The sequence below is a fragment of the Antechinus flavipes genome, chromosome 6 (genome assembly GCF_016432865.1).
Source record: "Antechinus flavipes isolate AdamAnt ecotype Samford, QLD, Australia chromosome 6, AdamAnt_v2, whole genome shotgun sequence".
Lineage (NCBI taxonomy): Eukaryota > Metazoa > Chordata > Mammalia > Dasyuromorphia > Dasyuridae > Antechinus > Antechinus flavipes.
In genome coordinates this window covers 186,678,505-186,698,321 of record NC_067403.1, presented here as the reverse complement: position 1 = coordinate 186,698,321, position 19,817 = coordinate 186,678,505, and the positions used below count along the sequence as shown (strand labels likewise).

Here is a 19,817-nt window from a genome sequence, read left to right as displayed (position 1 = left end):
CAAAGGAAACCTATTATATCTGAGAGAAAGAATGGAGGGGGATGAACATAGTGTGTATCTTACTGCCATCAGAATTGGCTTAAAGAGAAAAATATTAGACATATTCGATTTATGGTCAAACTTCTCCTACCTCATTGAAAAGTGGGAGGGGAAAAGTGAAAAGGGAAGGAATAAGCTAAGTGGAATGGAATACAGAAATTATGAGGAAAAGGGGTAGGATAGGGGGAGGAACTCTATGGTGGGGGGAGGGATACTAAAAAGGGAAGGCTGTGAGAAGCAAGTGGTGCTCACAAGTTTAATACTGGGGAGGAAAAAAGAGGGAAGAAAAGGAGAAAAGCATAAGCAGGGGTTAACAAGATGGCAAGAAATACAGAATTGGTAATTTTAACTATAAATGTAAATGGGGTAAACTCCCCTATAAAAAGAAAGTAGTTAGCAGACTGGATTAAAAGCCAGAATCCTACAATATGTTGTTTACAGGAAACACACCTGAAACAGAGGAATACATACAGAGTAAAAGTAAAAGGTTGGAGCAGAATCTAATATGCTTCAGATGAAGTCAAAAAAGCAGAGGTAGCCATCCTCATCTCATATCAAGCAAAAGCAAAAATTGATCTAATCAAAAGAGATAAGGAAGGGCACTAAATCTTGCTAAAGGGTAGCATAGATAATGAAGCAATTCAATATTAAACATATATGCACCAATGGTGTAGCATCTAAATTCTTAAAAGAGAAATTAAGAGAGCTGCAAGAAGAAATAGACAGCAAAACTATAATAGTGGGAAATCTCAACCTTGCACTCTCAGAATTAGATAAATCAAACCACAAAATAAATAGAAAAAAAGTCAAAGAGGTAAATAGAATACTAGAAAAATTAGGTATGATAGATCTCTGGAGAAAACTAAAATCCCCCAGTCAAACACTAAACTTGAAATTTTAAAAATAAAAGGAGAAATTAATAAAATTGAATGTAAAAAAAAAACTATTGAATTAACAAATAAAACTAAGAGTTGGTTCTATGAAAAAACCAACAAAATAGATAAACCCTTAGTATATCTGATTAAAAAAAGAAAAGAGGACAATCAAATTGCTACTCTTAAAAATGAAAAGGAAGAACTCACCACTAATGAAGAGGAAATTAGAGCAGTAAGTAGGAGTTACTTTGCCCAACTTTATGCCAATAAATTCAATAAATTAAATGAAATGGAAGAATACCTTCAAAACATAGCTTGCCCAGATTAACAGAGGAAGAAGCAAATTGGTTAAACAGTCCCATTTTAGAAAAGAAATAGAACAAGCTATTAATCAACTCCCTAAGAAGAAATCCCCAGGACCAGATGGATTTACATGTGAATTCTACCAAACATTAAAGAACAATTAATTCAAATGCTAAATAAACTATTTGAAAAAATAGGGATTGAAGGAGTCCTACCAAATTCCTTTTTATGACACAGACATGGTACTGATACCTAAACCAGGTAGGTTGAAACACAGAGAAAGAAAATTATAGACCAATCTCCCTAATAAATATTGATGCTAAAATCTTAAATAAAATATTAGCAAAGAGATTACAGAAAATCATCCCCAGGAATGCAGGGCTGGTTCAATATTAGGAAAACTATTAGCATAATTGACTATATCAATAACCAAATGAACAAAAACCATATGATCATCTCAATAGATGCAGAAAAAGCATTTGATAAAATCCAACATCCATTCCTAATAAAAATACTTTAGAGTACAGGAATAAATGAACTTTTCCTTAAAATAGTCAGGAGGATATATTTAAAACCGTCAGTAAGCATCATATGCAATGGGAAAAACCTGGAACCTTTCCCAGTAAGATCAGGAATGAAACAAGGTTGCCCACTATCACTATTATTCAGTATTATATTAGAAACCCTAGCTTCGGCAATAAGACTTGAGAAAGAGATCAAAGGAATTAGAGTGGGTAATAATTATCACTCTTTTTTTAATAGCTTTTTATTTAGAAGTTATATGTATGGGTAATTTTATAGCATTGACAATTGGCAAACCTTTTATTCCAATTTTTCCCTCCTTCCCCCCACCCTCTCCCCGAGAAGGCAACTTGATCAATACATGTTAAATATGTTAAAGTAGATATTAAACACAAAATAAGTATACATGTCCAAAGAGTTATTTTGCTGTACAAAAAGAATCAGACTCTGAAATAGTATATAATTACCCTGTGAAGGAAATAAAAAATGCAGGCTGACAAAAATAGAATTCTATGTAATCTCATTGCTGAAGATGGCCAGGTCCATCAGAACTGATCATTGTATAGTCTTATGGTTAGTGTGTATAATGATCTCCTGGCCCTGCTCATTTCACTCAGCATCGGTTCATGTAAGTCTGTCTAGGCATTTCTGAAATCATCCTGTTGGTCATTTCTTACCAAACAATAATATCCCATAATATTCATGTACCACAATTTATTCAGCCACTCTCCAACTGATGGGTATCCACTTAGTTTCCAGTTTCTGGACACTACAAAGAGGGCTGTCACAAACATTCTTGCACATACATTCTTGCCCTTTCCCTTCTTTAAAATCTCTTTGGGATATAAGCCCAGTAGTAACACTGCTGGATCAAAGGGAATGCACAGTTTGATAACTTTTTGAGCATAGTTCCAAACCGTTCTCCAGAATGGCTGGATGTATTCACAATTCTACCAACAATGTATTAGTGTCCTGTTTTCCCACATCCCCTCCAACATTCTGCATTACCTTTCCCTGTCATTATAGCCAATATGACAAGTGTGTAATGGTATCTCAGAGTTGTCTTAATTTGCATTTCTCTGATTAATAGTGACTTGGAGCATCTTTTCATATGGCTAGAAATAGTTTCAATTTCTTCAGCTGAGAATTGTCTGTTCATGTCCTTTGACCATTTGTCAATTGGAGAATGGCTTGATTTCTTATAAATTAGAGTCGTTCTCTATATATCAAATTATCACTCTTTGCAGAATATGATGGTATACTTAAAGAACCCCAGAGATTGTACTAAAAAAGCTACTAAAAATAATCCACACCTTTAACAAATTTGCAGGATACAAAATAAATCCACATAAATCCTCAGCATTTTTATACATCACCAACAAAAGCCAACAGCAAGAGATACAAAGAGAAATTTAATTCAAAATAACTGTTGATAGCATAAAATCTATCTACCAAAGGAAAGTCAGGAATTATATGAGCAAAATCACAAAACACTTTCCACACAAATAAAGTCATATTTAAACAACTGGAAAAATATTAAGTACTGTTGGATAGGTTGAGCAAATATAATAAAGATGACAATGCTCCCTAAACTAATCTATTTATTTAGTGTTATACCAATCAGACTCCCAAGAAACTATTTTACTGACCTGGAAATAATAAAAATAAAATTCATATGAAAGAACAAAAGGTTACGAATTTCAAGGGAACTAATGAAAAAAAAAAATCAAATGAAGGCAGCCTACCTGATCTCAAACTATATCATAAAGCAGTGCTCACCAAAATCATTTGGTATTGGCTAAGAAATAGACTAGTTGATCAGTGGAATAGGTTAGGGTCACAGGACAAAATAGTCAATAACTATAGCAATCTAGTATATGACAAACCCAAAGATCCCAACTTTTGGGATAAGAATTCACTATTGACAAAAACTGCTGGGAAAACTGGAAATTAGTATGGCAGAAACTAGACATGGATCCACACTTAACACCATACACCAAGATAAGATCAAAATGGGCTCATAATTTAGACATAAAGAACGAGATTATAAATAAATTAGAAGAACATAGGATTGTTTACCTCTCAGACTTGCAGAGGAGGAAGGAATTTGTGACCAAAGAAGAACTAGAGATCATTATTGATCACAAAATAGAAAATTTTGATTATATCAAATTAAAAAAAAACTTTTGTACAAACAAAACTAATGCAAACAAGATTAGAAGGGAAGCAATAAACTGGGAAAACATTTTTATAGTTAAAGGTTCTGATAAAGGCCTCATTTCCAAAATATATAGAGAATTAACTCTAATTTGTAAGAAATCAAGCCATTCTACAATTGATAAGTGATCAAAGGATATGAACAGATAATTTTCAGGTGATCAAATTGAAACTATTTCTACTCATATGAAAGGGTGTTCCAAATCACTATTGATCAGAGAAATGCAAATTAAGACAACTCTGAGATACCACTACACATCTGTCAGATTGGCTAAGATGATAGAAAAAGATAATGACAAATGTTGGAAGGGATGCGGGAAAACTGGGACACTGATGCATTGTTGGTGGAGTTGTGAAGGGATCATGCCATTCTGGAGAGCAATTTGGAATTATGCTCCCAAAGTTATCAAACTGTGCATACCCTTTGATCTAGCAGTGTTTCTACTGGGCTTATATCCCAAAGAGATACTAAAGAAGGGAAAGGGACCTGTATGTGCCAAAATATTTATGGCAGGCCTTTTTGTAGAGGCTAGAAACTGGAAATTGAATGGATGCCCATCAATTGGAATATGGTTGGGTAAATTGTGGTATATATGAATGTAATGGAATATTATTGTTCTGTAAGAAATGACCAGCAGGATAAATACAGAGAGACTTGGAGAGACTTACATGAACTGATGCTGAGTGAAATGAGCAGAACCAGGAGATCATAATACACTTCAACAACGATATTGTATGAGGATGTATTCTGATGGAAGTGGATATCTTCGACAAAGAGAAGATCTAATTCAGTTCCAATTAACCAATGATGGACAGAATCAGCTACACCCATAGAAGGAACACTGGTAAATGAATGTGGACTACTTGCATTTTTATTTTTCTTCCCAAGTTATTTTTACCTTCAGAATGCAATTTTTCTTGTGCAATAAGAGAAGTGTATGGATCCACACACATATATTGTATCTAAAATATACTTTAACATGTTTAACATGTATAAGACTGCCTGCCATCTAAGAGAGGGAGCAGAGGGAGGGAAGATTAAAGTTGGAACAGAAGTGAGTTCAAGGGACAATGTTGTAAAAATTACCCATGCATTATGTTCTATCGATAAAAAAGTATAATTTAAAAAAATATATCTTGAAATGAAAAATAAATCAATATGTAATGCTTAAAAAATTTAGTTGGGAAATATTTAACAAAATAAAAATATATAATAGAACACAGACAAAAATACAATTTAAAATTGTCATATACAACTTGCAGGGACCTTATGTGATTAATAGACCCCACTTCTATTTGAGTGTGATGTCACTGCTTTAGACAAGGGGGAATCCTTCAATGTTTGTTTGTTGACAACATCTCTGGAGATGTATCTCTGGAGATTATTTTGATCCCTATACAAAGGATTGATTGGAAAGGTAAGACATTAGAGGTAACAGAAAAATTAGGATGTTATTGCAACATAGGAGAAGTAATGGAATTGGTTGACTGTGTGAGTGAATAAATTTAAGAGAGTGATAATTGCAGAATCAATAGGGCATGGCAAGTGATCAGAGATGGTTTAGACAACTAATAAAATGGTGGTATGCTCATAAAGGTTTAGAAGAACAAGTGAATGACCATATATTGTCATCTAATATTACATATGTATATCTGCCAAAACAAATATATATATGGAACTATTAAATAATCAAAACTGATTACTTAGTATAAAAACAAAGGCCTCTCCCACCAATGTGATTATGTAGAGATTACAGCATCCTGGGAAGAATCTGGAATCTGGAATAAAAGGACCTAAGGTAGAATTCCAACTCAGGCTTTTAACAACTGTGTAAACTAGTGTAGATAAATTTCGTCCTCTGAGTTTCAGCTTCCTTATATTTAAAATGGGGCTTCTAAAGTTCCTTCCAGCTCCAAGTCTATGGTCCCAACATCAAATTAAAAACTTTTCTTGTAAAACTTGTAAAACTTCTGTTGCCTCCTTCAAGCTTCAATGAGAAGCAAGAAGGTCTCAGAGTCAAGGATTCCAGCAAAAGGGAGATGAGAGTGGTTGCCTGATAAGAAAACTGGCTTTTATCTGGAAAGATTTGCATGAACTGATGCTGAGGGAAACAAGCAGAATCAGGAATACATTGTACACAGTAACAGCCAGAATTTGCGATGCTTAACTGTGAAAGACTTGGTTCTTCTCAATGGTTCAGTTATCCAAAGAATTCCCTATAAACTTTGGACAGAAAATGCTATCTGCATCCAGAAAAAAAAATTGAACATAAATCAACACATGCTATGTTAACTTCTTTTTTCTGTTTTTCTTGTTTCCCATGGTTTTTCCCTCTTTTACTGATTTTTCTCTCCCAACATGATTCATAAAGCAATGTATATTTAATAAATATATAAATAGATTTTTTAAAAAAGAAAAGAAAACTGGCCTTTTAAAAATCTGGATTTGAAAAACTTTAAGAGAATTACACATGTTCAAACAATATCAGATTGCCTGCTATCTTGGTGGGGAGGAGGAAGAAAAGAGAGAAAAATTTGGAACACAAGGTTTTGCAAAGGTGATTGTTGAAAACTGTCTTTGAAAAGTGTATTTGGAAAAATAAAATACAATTAAAAATAAATAAATAAGAAAGACTTTAAAAAAGACAACATTCAAGGAGGTGCTAATTATGATTAACTCAATTAGCTCTGCAGAAAGCAATGGCACCGCCAGAAAGAAAGACATTAAAGAGGCAGGAGAAATCCAAAAAATTAGCTATAGGCTATGGTTATTTATAACACCCATGCTTCAGTTGAGAACAATGCCAGCATGAGACAAAATATTTTAGAACAAGTTAAGTTCCTGCTGAAGAAGGGAATTAAAAAGCCAGGCTGGGACCTGGTGTCTTCTGATCACAACTGGCTATCTGCTTCCACTTGGTCAGAGATAAAAGTCCATATACCACACCCTCACAGGGGTCCTCAAACTATGGTTCTCGGGCCAGATACAGCAGCTGAGGACATTTATTCCCCTCACCCAGGGCTATGAAGTTTCTTTATTTAAAGGCCCACAAAACAAAGTTTTTTTTTTACTATATTCTGGCCCTCCAACAGTCTGAGGGACAGTGAACTGGCCCCCTATTTAAAAACTTTAAGGACCTCTGCAAAGGATTCTTAGAGTATTTGCCATGAGTATTTGTTTTGTCCTCATGGACACAGAATAATTTTCTTACCTTCCCTAAACTTTAGAATTCCTTACAGATGAAAAAAGTGTTTTAAAGATCAAGAAGTTTATAAAATATTCAGAGACATTTCCGTTGACTATAATGTGAAGGGGGAAAAAAACCATAACATGAAACCCTTTGACAAGTTGATTTTTGAAGGAAACAGACCAGTTTATCTTAGAATGTACTGAAACTAATCACTTTATTCATATTTTTTTTTTCTGTAAATCCTCAATGATTGGGGTTGAAAGGGAATGTCAGGGTCTCAAAAACAAAACCAAACAAAAAACCAGGAAGAATCTCTAATATTATTGTCCCATTCTCCAAAGCAGAGCCTTGTCTTGATACTACCACATTTCACTAATATTCACAAATAATTTAATGGATGACAACATTGACAATGGATGTTGAAAGTTCTAGTTTAAAAAAAAATCAAAGACTAAGGCAATCAGGGCCCCAAATTTCAATCAGATAATAATTTTTCTTCAGGAAGAAGGAACACAAGAACAATAAAATAATAAAGACATACAGATCCTGACTGGCTGGGCTACAAGCAAACATGGTATGTGAATATTGAAGTAGCTAATGAGAAGAACTATTTTATACTTGGCTGTTGGGGTTTTTTTCCCCCTTTTCCTTAGATTGACAAGGTATGCTATTACCAAATGAGATAAAATTCTCTGCAAATAATCCTTTTATATATAATTAGATTGCAAATCTAATTTAGGTACACTGAAGTGGAGCTGATTAATTGAGGTTTCCCAACCAAATTTTGGATGCATTGCATGGAGTAGCCTTGAAATACTTCAGATGTAGCCTGAGACGTTTCAATCTTTTTGTGGAAGAACCAGCTGGCTGGTCAACCACCTTAGACTGTCACAAACAAATGAGTTCTACACTTCACAACAAAACAGAATCACAGACATTTTAGGTTGGAAAGGACCTAGGAAGATAGAACAATAATGATACCAGTAATAGCAGCAGTTTACAGTTAACTACCACTTTGGTTTGCAAAGCTCTTTATAAAATATCTCATTTTACCCTTTCAATAAACATGAGAGATTAGGATGATTATTAGCTAGATTAGATAAGAATACAGAGCCTAGAATCAGGAAGATTCACTTCTAGTATGACACCTACTAGTTGTGTGACTTTAGTCTAGTTATTTAACTTCTGTTTCTCTAATTTCCTCAACTATAAAATGGGGATAATAATAGCATCTATGTCTCATGGTTCTTATGAGCATTTAATGGACATAATATTTGTAAAGAATTTAGCACAGTGTCTGGCACATAATAAATGACATATAAATGTTAGCCATTATTTTTTAAAGATGAGGAAACTGAGGCAGATGGAGGTTAATTAATTTGCACAGGGTCACATAATTAGTAAATAATTAAGGCTATATTTAAATCCAGGTCTTCCTGATTCCATGTCTAACACTCTATCCAATGGATAGCTCAACTAATACCTAAAACTAAATCATTGGATTTTTCAGCATCCATATCGGCCTGAATCCACTTCAGGACTTCAAGAGAGAGGCAATCACTTCCTCCTAACATGGTCCATTTTATTTTTGATCAATTTCACATTGTTAGTAAATATTTCTTTACTTCAAGGCTAAATATGAATCTTCCCAACTTCCCTCCATTGTTCCTACTTCCCTCCTAGGGCAAAAAAGAATATTTCCTATCTTTCTTACATATGACGATCCTTCATATTGATTCAAATAACCTTCCCAAGCTTTCTCTTCTCCAAGCTACACAACCCAGACCCTTAAGTCCTCTCACTATCCTAATTCTTGTCATGTGGCTAAATCCCTCCTTCATTCCAGCATGCAAATATTCACACAATATTCCAGAAAAGGGTCTACATAAGCAAAATATAGTACAGCAATACAGCCAAGACTCCATTGGCTCCTTCCATCTTTCTATCACAACAATGAATTGCATTATACAGGTCATTATATGATACCACTCCCAGATTTTGTTTAAATAGACTCTTGTAGAACTGCTTATGCTTATGAAATTTCATCTGGTTCAAAGCTCTACATGTATTTGTGTGTGTGTGTGTGTATATATATATATATATATATATATATATACACATATATATAAATATATATATATACATATATATAAATATATATGTATGTATAAATACATATATGTATGACTTCTATCACAATATTGTTGTAAGAATCAAATCAAGTAATATTTTTAAATGCTTCACACATAATAGATATTATTTAAATGCTAATTCCCAAAATGCCAATTCTGGCACTCATATGCAATGGTCCCCTTCTTTTTTTTTTTTTTTTTTCAGTAAAGTATTGAAAAATGTTCTCTGCAGAGAGGGTTCAGATTGGGAATGACATGGAGGTCCTAATATTTAGAACTCACTTTATAGATAATTAAACTGTTACCATTTGTAAAATATTTTTAAGGTTTGCAACACACTTTACAAAGGTTATCTCTTTTAATCCTTACAACAATCCCGAGAGGTGGGTGACATTATTATGCCTGTTTTAAAAACAAGACAATTGAAGAAAACAAAGATTAAGTGATTTGTCCAGAATCGCCACAGCTAAGAAGTGTTTGAGGCTATGATTAAATAGATTTCAAGAAATATCAATGATTATCCCAAGGTCACCTATCAAAGTAATAAGAGAGCTAGCCCTGAAACCTATGACTCTTAGCTCTTGCATCATCCACAACAACCCACTGTCTCTCTCAATTACTCACTCTTCATTATAGCTGTAAATCTTGCTGCTTCTGGATTCTTTTTTATAAATTCCAGCACGCTGAGGAGTGATTGTTCTGATGAATATCTATGACTAGAGATGAAATCTTCCATGTGCTGATGGATATTACCATAGCAATTACTGTCTGGTCTTCCCAACAACTGGAATTCTGAGAGCTACTCATTCTGGTGATTTGGTGACAGTAGTATGGTAGAGAAATAAAAAATAACTTTCTTTTTTTAATGGAAACAACTGTAGGGTTCATATCTTGTAATTTCACTAGCCTTCAACCAACTCACTTTCCATAATAAATCATGGATTATTTCTGAATTAGAATTTTTCAAAGAATTAAGGATTTTTTTAGCTCCTTCCTTTCTCATGTATGGTATCCTTGTCAAATGTAAGATTCATATTGTCAGCCTTGGTTAAATATATGGTAGGGATCAATATTGGCATAAGATAAAATATTAGATTTTAAATACATCAAAATAAGATATAAGCAAAACCTACTTGTATTTAAGACTATATGGTAATCTTGAAATGTATCTATACTGGGCATTGGGCAATAATTCTATAGTCAGATACATTCATGCAAGGTTTGAGGTAGGAGGATTGAAGGAAGAAGAGGAGGGTTACAAATGTGTGCCTGGGAAAACAAAATAACACTGAGTAAACTGAATTCATTTTAATCCTCTCAACAAGTATGTCAAATGCAGGCCACACTTTAAACTCATACATTTAGCTTGAAAGATTCTTGGATCATTTTTATAACCTGCGGGTTTTTCATCCGTGAATGAGAAAGCTCTTCTTTGGAAATACTAACCTCCTAGGCTTTAGAAGCTCTGGACTCAATAGGTAGAGCCACATATTTACATGGTAAGATCTTCTAGCCTAGCATGGAATGGAGACTGCACTGATCCAAGAGGCTGATAAAGTCATTCATTTCTTCTCCATATCTTGACATCAGGAGGCAGGTAGAATCAGGTTTCAGCTTGGGTAGAATACAGCAGGAGAATCTCAGTCAATGCTATTTAGACCAACCTTCCAAAATGCTGCAGCTATTGGGATGTCTGCAATGCTTTGTCGAATTACAGAAATATTAAACTCTCTTCTAGAGCTACATTTTCAAGGCTAAATTTGCCTTGTGAATGTTTTTAATTAATCAACAAGTAATTATTAAGTGCTTACAATGTGCCAGGTACTGTGCTAAGTAAGTGCTTGAGATAAAAAGGAAAATCAAAGTCCCTCTTCTCAAACTCTGATGGGGGAGAGAGATGAATATTTAAATGAGAATATGCCAGATGAATACAGAATAAAGGGAAGGTGACCTTAGGGAGAATGGAGAAAGCCCTCTGGAAAGGATGATGCTTGTGTTGAGTCTGATTCTGGAGGAGAGTGTGATTGTCGACTTTGTGTAGCCCTGACTCATTTAAATCCAATTTACACACAAGTCAAGACTTCACCTTTGAAGTGATATGATGTCATTGGTCTTCTTTGAGAATAAAGAGCCATAAAAAGGAAGGAAGACATTCTAGACAAGAGAAATAGTCAACACAAAGACCCAGATATGGGACATTGACAGCAGTGTTGGAGGAACAGCTAAAACATTACAACTTTGAAAGTGGAGTGGAAGGTAGTAGAACATAAGAAGGTGGAAAAGGTAGAAGGGAATAAGGCCATGAAACTCATCTCATAGAAGATTGTAATAAGAGTTGGAATTTTTAAAAATCATTTCAAGATTTGTAAAGCACTTATACTATGTCAGCACCTCATTTGATCCACACAACTATCATTAGCTGAGAAAATCTAGGGATCAGCAAGGAAGCAACAAATGATTTGGGAGCACTGAGGTAGCCAGATCCTGAGAACGAATTTTTGGCACGGGAATTAGATCAAAAAGGATTGATTGGGACAGCTAGGTGGTGCAGTGCATAGAGTACTAGCCCTGAAGTTAGGAAGACCTATGTTCAAATCTACTTTCAGACACTTAGCTAGCTGTGTGACCCTGGACAAGTCACTTAACCCCAATTGCCTTAGGGGGAAAAAAGGATTGATTGATTGATTTTAAATGTAATGTGGATCTCCTAGCTCCACATTCTTCTATTTTTTTTTTTTACTGCAGATCTTACTTTTCCTTTTAAATTAAAGTATATAATGAATTCTTGAACAATTTGTTAAATGTCAGAGGAAAATAAAGAGCTCCCTGGTACCCCATGAGAACCAAAAGGAAAATACAAAGCAAAAAATTACAACATTTTACTCTTAGTCATTGTACTCGCTCAATGAGGTGACTTCCTTCTATGATTATCATCCCTCCAAAGTTAAGTATATTACAGTACAAAGTAGCATGGATCCCACATTTCTCAGGTTTCTGATGCAGGGATCATGAATCCCAAGAGGATCAGTCCAGAATACTCTACTTCTGACACCTTTCAACCTTCCTGGACAGCCAGACTAGAGACACATCCAGATTTTTCTAAATTTCATAAGAGGGTCCTTTCCTCTCAAATACTATTTAGATGCTATGTTAGCTTCAGCAACAAAGAAACATGCTTTTTTCTGATTCTGAGATCACAAGCAAAAGAAGGCTAATTGAAAAGTACTGCCGGCAAGAGTGGTTGAAAAGTGCCAGGGGTCCAGAGAGGGCGCTACAACTCATTAAAGCATAAAAGAAGGTTCCTTAGAAGTCAGAAATGGGACTTTGCAAATCCCCCTATGAAGCCAAGAAATGAATAAAGTGGTAACTAAAAATAGTAGTGCTAGAGTATGATTTTTTTCCCCCACTATGGAATGACTAACATAAATTAAAAAAAAAAAAAAAAAAAAAAGGTTTGATCATCCCATTGTTACCTTCTTGTTGAAATACTGGTTCTCCTTAGCTGAGCAACTCATTGAAGAAAGGAAGCTCCCTCTTCTAAACTCTAAGTCTCCTACCTGAAATGCTCCAATCAGCTTGTTATCAGATCACTACATTATATACTCATTTATTTTTTGAAAATGTCCAGACTTTCTTTTTGGATTTATTTAGGTGCTATAGACAAAGCTTTTTGTGTTTTCTTTATTTCTTTTTAAATGGTCTAATTGCATGATCTAGAAAAGATTTTCTCCTCATCTCTCTAGACTGAGAACAAATATTCTGGCCCTTTTTGCTGTGAGGGATCCCTTTGGCAATGACAGAAAGTCTGTAAGTTTCTCATTACTATGTTTATAAATGCTTAAAATAAAATATCCAGAATCACAAAGGAAACCAATTATATTTAAACATAGTTATCTGTTTAAAAAGGAAAAAGGTTCATAGGTCCCTGGTTAAGGTTCTCTGTATGAATTAATCTAGAAAGGTAAAAACTGGACACTGATTAAGAGAAGATAGAAGGAACCCCAAAGATACACTATTATAGTGGCTGCAAAATAAAAATAAACCACCATATTTAATGAATTAATGATCCTTGCTACGAAGATAATCAAAAGATATTGTAGAAACAACCTCCTTTCATTCTGTGAGTGATAGGGATGATCCAGTTCTGTTCCTAGCCATTTGTCACTCAGAGCAGATGCCAATGGATAGAGGCCTGGGTAAGAGCATTACTATCCAATTTTCCAGCAGCTCCCCTTTGTATTCTCCTTTCAAATTTCAAAGCACTCATACATCAAGGCACCACTACTTTCTTAAATCAGTTTTGCTTCGTTGCAAAATGAACATAATGGGCTGGATTTCACCATGCAAGTGAAAGAATGATGTCTCCTAGGATCAGTGCATCTTACACACTAACTCTAGGAAGTCACCTTCTCTAAGTGACAGGCATATACTATGACCATTGGAAAATAGATATCTATTCAAGGAGCCCAAGTGCACCCCCCAGAGTCACTTTCTGAAGCAATCTTTTTCACTAGTTATACATTTGGTCATACACACACATACACACACACACACACACACACACACACACACGCTACCCAAAATCAACCTCCGACAAGAAGCCTGACATCTTTCCCAAGACCAACGTTGTGGCTTCAATGGCAAACAAATTCAGGAAAAGATCCCATTATTTAAAAAGGGAGGGCTCTTTTCTTTATAAGACCTACTACAGGGCAGAGGATGGGGAACCAGAGGAAAGTTCACATAAGTATTGGAGAATGAGTTAGATCAAAGGAAAAGCTAAAGGTTCCAGAAGCCTCTGACATATACTTTCTGGCTTCCCTCTCAAAAGATATCAATCTCTTCCCTCAGAAACTTGTGCAGACCAAAAAAGGAAAGACTCTCTGCCTACTATCAATCAGTCAAGAACAAGGCTCACCACCACGTTCTCAGTTCTCCCTCCTTGAATGAACCCTCCAGTAGGAACTCTTGGCCCATGATCCTCAAGAGGGTCTGACTGAATACCTAGTCCAATCAGGCCCTAGACTCCTGAAAGATACAGCAAGGAGAAGACCACCACGCTAAATTGCACCAAGTCAATATTCCCTATACCATGTCAATATTCCCTATATACTCCTGATCCAAAGAAGAGGAAGCTTTCTTCAATGATCCTAGTCTAACAATCCACTGGCTCAGATAGACAGAGCTTCCAGATGATGTATGTTAAAGTACTACTTCTGACATTCTGCTGGGTAACCCTAAACAAGTCATTTCACCTATGAGAGCTTTAGATGACTCTCTCAGATTATGAACTGTGGAGAGCATTTTTTTTACAAGATCCTTGCATCGATGAAATGTAGGCTCCATGCTACTCTGTACTGTAAATGCACTTAACTTTGGTGGGATGGCTGAAATAGAAGAACTATTCTTCTGCACTAAGGAAGTGCAATGACTGAGAGCAAAATGTTGTAATTCTTTGCTTCATATTTTCCTCTTGGCTCCCTTGGGTACCAGGGAGTCCTTTCCTTTTCTCTGAGATTTAACAAATTCTTCAAGAATTCATTATATAACTTATTTTAAAAAGAAAAGTAAGATCTACATAATAGATTTACTATTTCGATCCCTTTCTTCTGTTCTCTAGTATATATGGAAATACTCATTTTATTTGACGCTTATGAAGTGCAGAATACAAATTTAAAATTCCTCAGAGTTTGACCCTGTTGAAGTGGTAGTCCAGTCTAAGACAAGGCTGGACTTTAATTGGGAAAGGCCTTGAGAATAAATCTAAAATCTAGGCTCTACCAATATCTTCCGAGTCCTTGTGCACTGATGACTGGGGGGGGTTAGGGAAGAGGGGTACATAGCCTAGAGCAATTGGACCATTCAATCCACCTGCCCCTCCAGTTTCAGAAGGTATCACCATTTCTCTAGCTTTTTTCTAAGGCCTGATTCCCTGAGCTCAGTATGGGGTGATGAGAAGAAAGAACCCCTAAAAACAAGAAGGTCCTGGCCTACCTAGGAGCCATTCCCAAAGACTACAGCATAGCAAGAGTGATAGGATTCCCCATGCTGCTTCCTATTTTCTCCAATTCAGTAGACTCCAAGAACATATACTAGTCTCTGAAAATGATAGCCCCACTGGGGTGAGCAATATTTATTTGGTGCAATCCTGCAGCACAATGGAACAGTGGGCAGAAAAGGGCATAAGAATTTTTCCCAAACTGAATTATCCACACACTCATTGGCTAACCCTCTCCTGGATCCTGTGTTCTTCACAGACCTTTCTTAGTGGTATATCCATCTGGACTAGTCCTCTGGCTTTCATGGCTAAAACCATCTAATTTTCCTCCCTTTCATTCTGAGGAACCACACCATGATCTCTACATTGCCATCAGTCACTGGAACAGACCCAGCCCTAAATCCTAAGAAATATTCTTAACAACCTCCTGTTTTCAAGTGTTAACTCCAGCTCCCTTGGAAGTTGTGGGGACCCAAGAAGGGAGGAGGAAGCAATAAGAAATAGAACAGGGAACATGGGAAATGTCCATTGAGCTAGGGGAGTCTTAGCTACTAATTCCTAAAAGCAAAAGGCTTCCTTTCACCAGATCCCCTAGGGCACCCAGGACAGAGCAACAGATAGTCTGGGCAGAAACAGACAGTAGGTGTCATCACTCCCCCTTCCACCAGAGCTGGCAAAGTGTATCACAAACACCTTGGTGGGTGGGAGCAGGGGCTTTGGGGCAAGACCTGGAAAGGTGGGATCCTGCAAAGAGGAAGGACTGCTGGGGACTGGACTTGATCCAAAGCTTGGCCCAGAGTCTTACCTATTCAAGGTCATCTGACCTCCCTGGGGTATGGTTTACCCCAGCAGGAGGAAGAGCATCTGCTCCCTTTCTCCTCTCTCCCTGCCCCCCATCTCTTAATAGTTGATTGAATAAACTTAAGGACTGGCGGTCAGAGGAGATCAGTCCTTAAGCCTTTCCCTTTGACCCTCAACTTCCTGTTAGTGCTTGTAAAGACCCAGGAGGCCAGTTCATCGAGAGGAGAGCTCGACAGCCACCTGGGGAAGTCCCTGTCCTCTCAGCACCTGCGTTGTCTCTCCTCGGGTTCTCGGCTTCAATGTCTCCCTCTCCTCTCTCCCTGTACCTTACGGTCTCCGTGTCTCTAACTCTAGTTTATTGTCTCTGATTCTCACTCTCTTACCCCGATCTCATAATCCCTAGGTGAGAAGGTAGAGGTGGGAGTATCTTTTCTAGGTTGTTTCCATCCCAAAGAGAGCAGTCTCTTCCACCGGTCCAGCCCCGGAGACCCGTGGGAAGAGTGGCAGATGATTAGAAATTTAAAGTCGGCCCCAGCCAAAGGCAGGACTACCAGTGGGCTCCAGACCCTTCCCTCTCACTGGGGACTGCCCGTTCTGAGTGTCCGATGCACGTTGTGGTTTGTAGGGGGTGTTCTAGGGCTAGGACAGCCTGCGGACGCCAGGAATGACCCCACCCCCACTCCCGTCCATCTTCCAGCAGCTGGGAGACAGGAGGTGGGGACTGGGACGCAGGGGCGTAGCTCCTCTGGCCCCCACAGGACGGCGCCACGGGTCAGAAGCTCAGGGCCGGTTCAGGACAGACCTTCTCCCTATCCCCCTCCCACCCCCGCACCCCATCCCCCACACATATACACACTCTTTCTCCAACACTGCTCAGGGACTAGGAGCCCTCCGAACCCGCCACAGGACAAGCCCAAGGCAGCCGGCTTGAGGCTAAATTGACCGTAAGAGGGACTAAGGAGTAGGATAGAACCCGGCTGCCTGAAGCAGAGCGGGCACCACTGGGCAAAACAAGGCAGGGCAGGATGCTCCAGACAAGGGCAGCTTGGTGAGTCACCTCTCCGGCGGAGAATGAGGGATGCCCCTCTCCATTCTTGTCCCCTGCCCAGCTAGAGAGCACAGCCTAGGCTCGGGTCAGTAAGCACTCAGGGAACTTTTGCCGGGAGTCAGTCAGAGGGGAGAAGGACCCAGCCTCCAGCTTCCCGCCCTATCTCGGCCACAGGCACTGACCACCTGCGCTCCAGACCCACCTCGAGGTTCACTGCTTGCTCTAGGCAGAGGGGCCAGAGTTCCAGACTTTCTTCCTTCCTTTGATGTAGTACCCGCGGCCTCAGCCCCACGTCTGTGTCCCGCAAGATGAGCCCAACGACACGTTCTGGCAGTGCACCCCAAACAAGTCCCCCTAATCCCTGCGCGCCTTCTGCGGCCCCAGCGGCGAGAAAGAATAGGGGAAGAGGGGCAAGAAAAAACAGGGGGGAGGGGAACAGGAAAAAGAGCGGAATGAGTGGGGGAGGGAACCCCCAAGCTCACCTACCTGCGGCGCCGCGGGGTCCACGCAGCCCGCTGCGGCCATAGAGCAGGGCTCCGGCTGCGTAGGAGCCGGAGCCGGAGCCGGGAAGTTGGATCCAGTCGAGTTAGTGTGTGAGTTGCCAAGCTGGACTCAGGAGTCTGGTCCTCCTCCCAGGCGCGGTCGCCTGGCCGGGGCACATTCTCCGCGCTCAAAGCGCCCCGATCCCCGGGGCCGCCGCTACGCTCTTGGAACCACTCGGATCCATTCACAGAGAGCCCTTGGACTGCCCTAGGCTTCTCCTTTCTCCAGCTGAAGTGGCCTGCTATCCCAGCCCGCGCACTGTCCGAGCACCCGGAGACACCTCGCTCAGGGGAAGCGAATCAGTGCAGCCCTGGGAAGCCGTGCGGTCTCCTGGAGACCGCTATTGCCTGGGATGCAGCTGCCGTTGCCTCGGATGCCGCTGCCTTGGACGCTGCTGCCTAGGACGCTGCTGCCGCTGCTACCAGCAGCCGAGGACCCGCACCCGGCGAACTGCAGCATCCCGAGGAGGAAGAGGAGGAGGAGGAAGAGGAGGAGAAGAAAAAGGAGGAGGAGGCAGCGCCACGGCTCCCCCGGACAGCGCCATGCGGCAAAGGCCCGGCAGGTGGGTCCGAGCAGAGAAAGAAGAGGAGGATGGGGGCGGAGAGTAGGCGCCAAGGACCCGCTTGCCCTCGAGTTGCCCCCGCTCAAGCGCTCCAGCTCCGACAGCTGCCTCGCTGCTTCTCCAGGCGACGGCACAGCCCCCGCACTTTTTGAGAGCCCGCGGCCGCCAGGCAGTCCGTCCCTGGGCAGGGAAAATGAGGTCCTCCTTCAGGTGGGGAGGCGGGGGAGAGGAGGCGGGTCGAGGGAGGCAGGCTCTGCTGATGGGTGGGAGCAAAGGGGAGATGGGGGGAAGCAGCAGGAAGAACGAGCTAGATAGCTCCTCCCTCCCTATCCCGCTACCAGCCCGCCAGGCCGTCGCCCCCTCGGATGATGGGCTGAGCAGAGCTGCACCCAGTTCTGCTCTCCTCCCCGGCCCGGGCCGCCCCCCTCCCCTCATCCCACCCTTACCCCCACCCCCACTCCCACCCCAGAGCTGATTGCTGCCGGCAGCTGCCAAAAGGCAACACCGCCTCTGCTGGCAAACACGCCTGCTGGGTCTCAGAGACCGCCTTCTAGCTGCCCCTCGTGCTCTGCTAGGCTGGGGGGAGTTGGGGGGGAAGCACAGCACTAGGGAGAGAATCTCTTGTCCCGCGTGTCCACCCCTTGGTTAGAGGGAGGGAGCTACATACGTAGTTGTTTAACTTCTTTTGTGGATGTGGAAACAGGGGATCTTTCGGGGGGCCATGCTAATTGCCTGGATTCCCCACCCAACTCCATGAAGGCATAGCACCTCTTCCAATTCTTCTTTTTATTTATTGGTTTCCTGAAGGAAGGCAATAAAATAAGGCCACCTGTCCCCCAGGATAGCAGGGAGTCCATTGTGGGTGATTTGACTCTCCAAGAAGTAACCCTCTTTTTTGCACAGAGGTATGTTATAGACATCTGCATTTTCCTAAGCGATCCCTCTGCCCTTCTCAGCGTTAGATTTGGACTTGTCAAGAAGGCTCTTGTTTGTGTAATGTCCCTCAAAGCCTCTCTCCTCCTTCTCTAGACCCTCCCCTCATTTCACGAGATCCGTTGGTCAGGCATTCTCATATTGCTTTTATATTTTTTATGCCTAGGATACATTGCTATAGGGGCTTTTCTACCACCACCCTCCAGTCCAATTCTTTTTCCTGCATTCTTTGGGAGGGAGGTAGTTCTTCTTTATTGGGAAAATCTATAAATAGACATATTACCTAGTCGAAGTAGTTTCCCACTCGAAGTTGCTGCTCTGATTTAACAGTCTTCAGGCTACAGATTAAATATGGAGACTTAATGAAACCTGAATCCAGGCAATTTGGACTATTTTGTCCCAAATAATATTGAGACACTTGGTTCCATTTTTTCCCTGGGAAATATGCTTATGATTATACAAATAGTCCAGCCTATTCCCTCCCATACTTACATGTGTCAGGAACAGGAAAAATCGAAGGCTTTGCAAATATGGTAACATTCATTTGTCACTGGGGTTGACATTAGGCAAAGTCCCTATTACATACAAGTTTACTCTCTGATTCTCAGTAACAAGAACATCACTCTAGGATGATAATTTGCAAATCCTCATTT

General features: G+C 39.8%; 1 protein-coding gene across 4 annotated transcripts in view; it reads right to left on the bottom strand.

Moving 5' to 3' along the window:
* SGCZ (sarcoglycan zeta) overlaps positions 1–18,583 on the bottom strand; it is a 530,018-nt gene extending 511,435 nt beyond the window's left edge. Inside the window, exon 1 of one of the 4 annotated variants that reach the window (XM_051965384.1) lies at positions 17,613–18,583. The gene's annotated coding sequence lies outside the window, so the exon portion shown is untranslated. The remainder of the gene's footprint in view (positions 1–17,612) is intronic. The other 3 variants (XM_051965386.1, XM_051965387.1, XM_051965385.1) reach the window with 3 other exon arrangements.
* Positions 18,584–19,817: the final 1,234 nt, after the last annotated feature.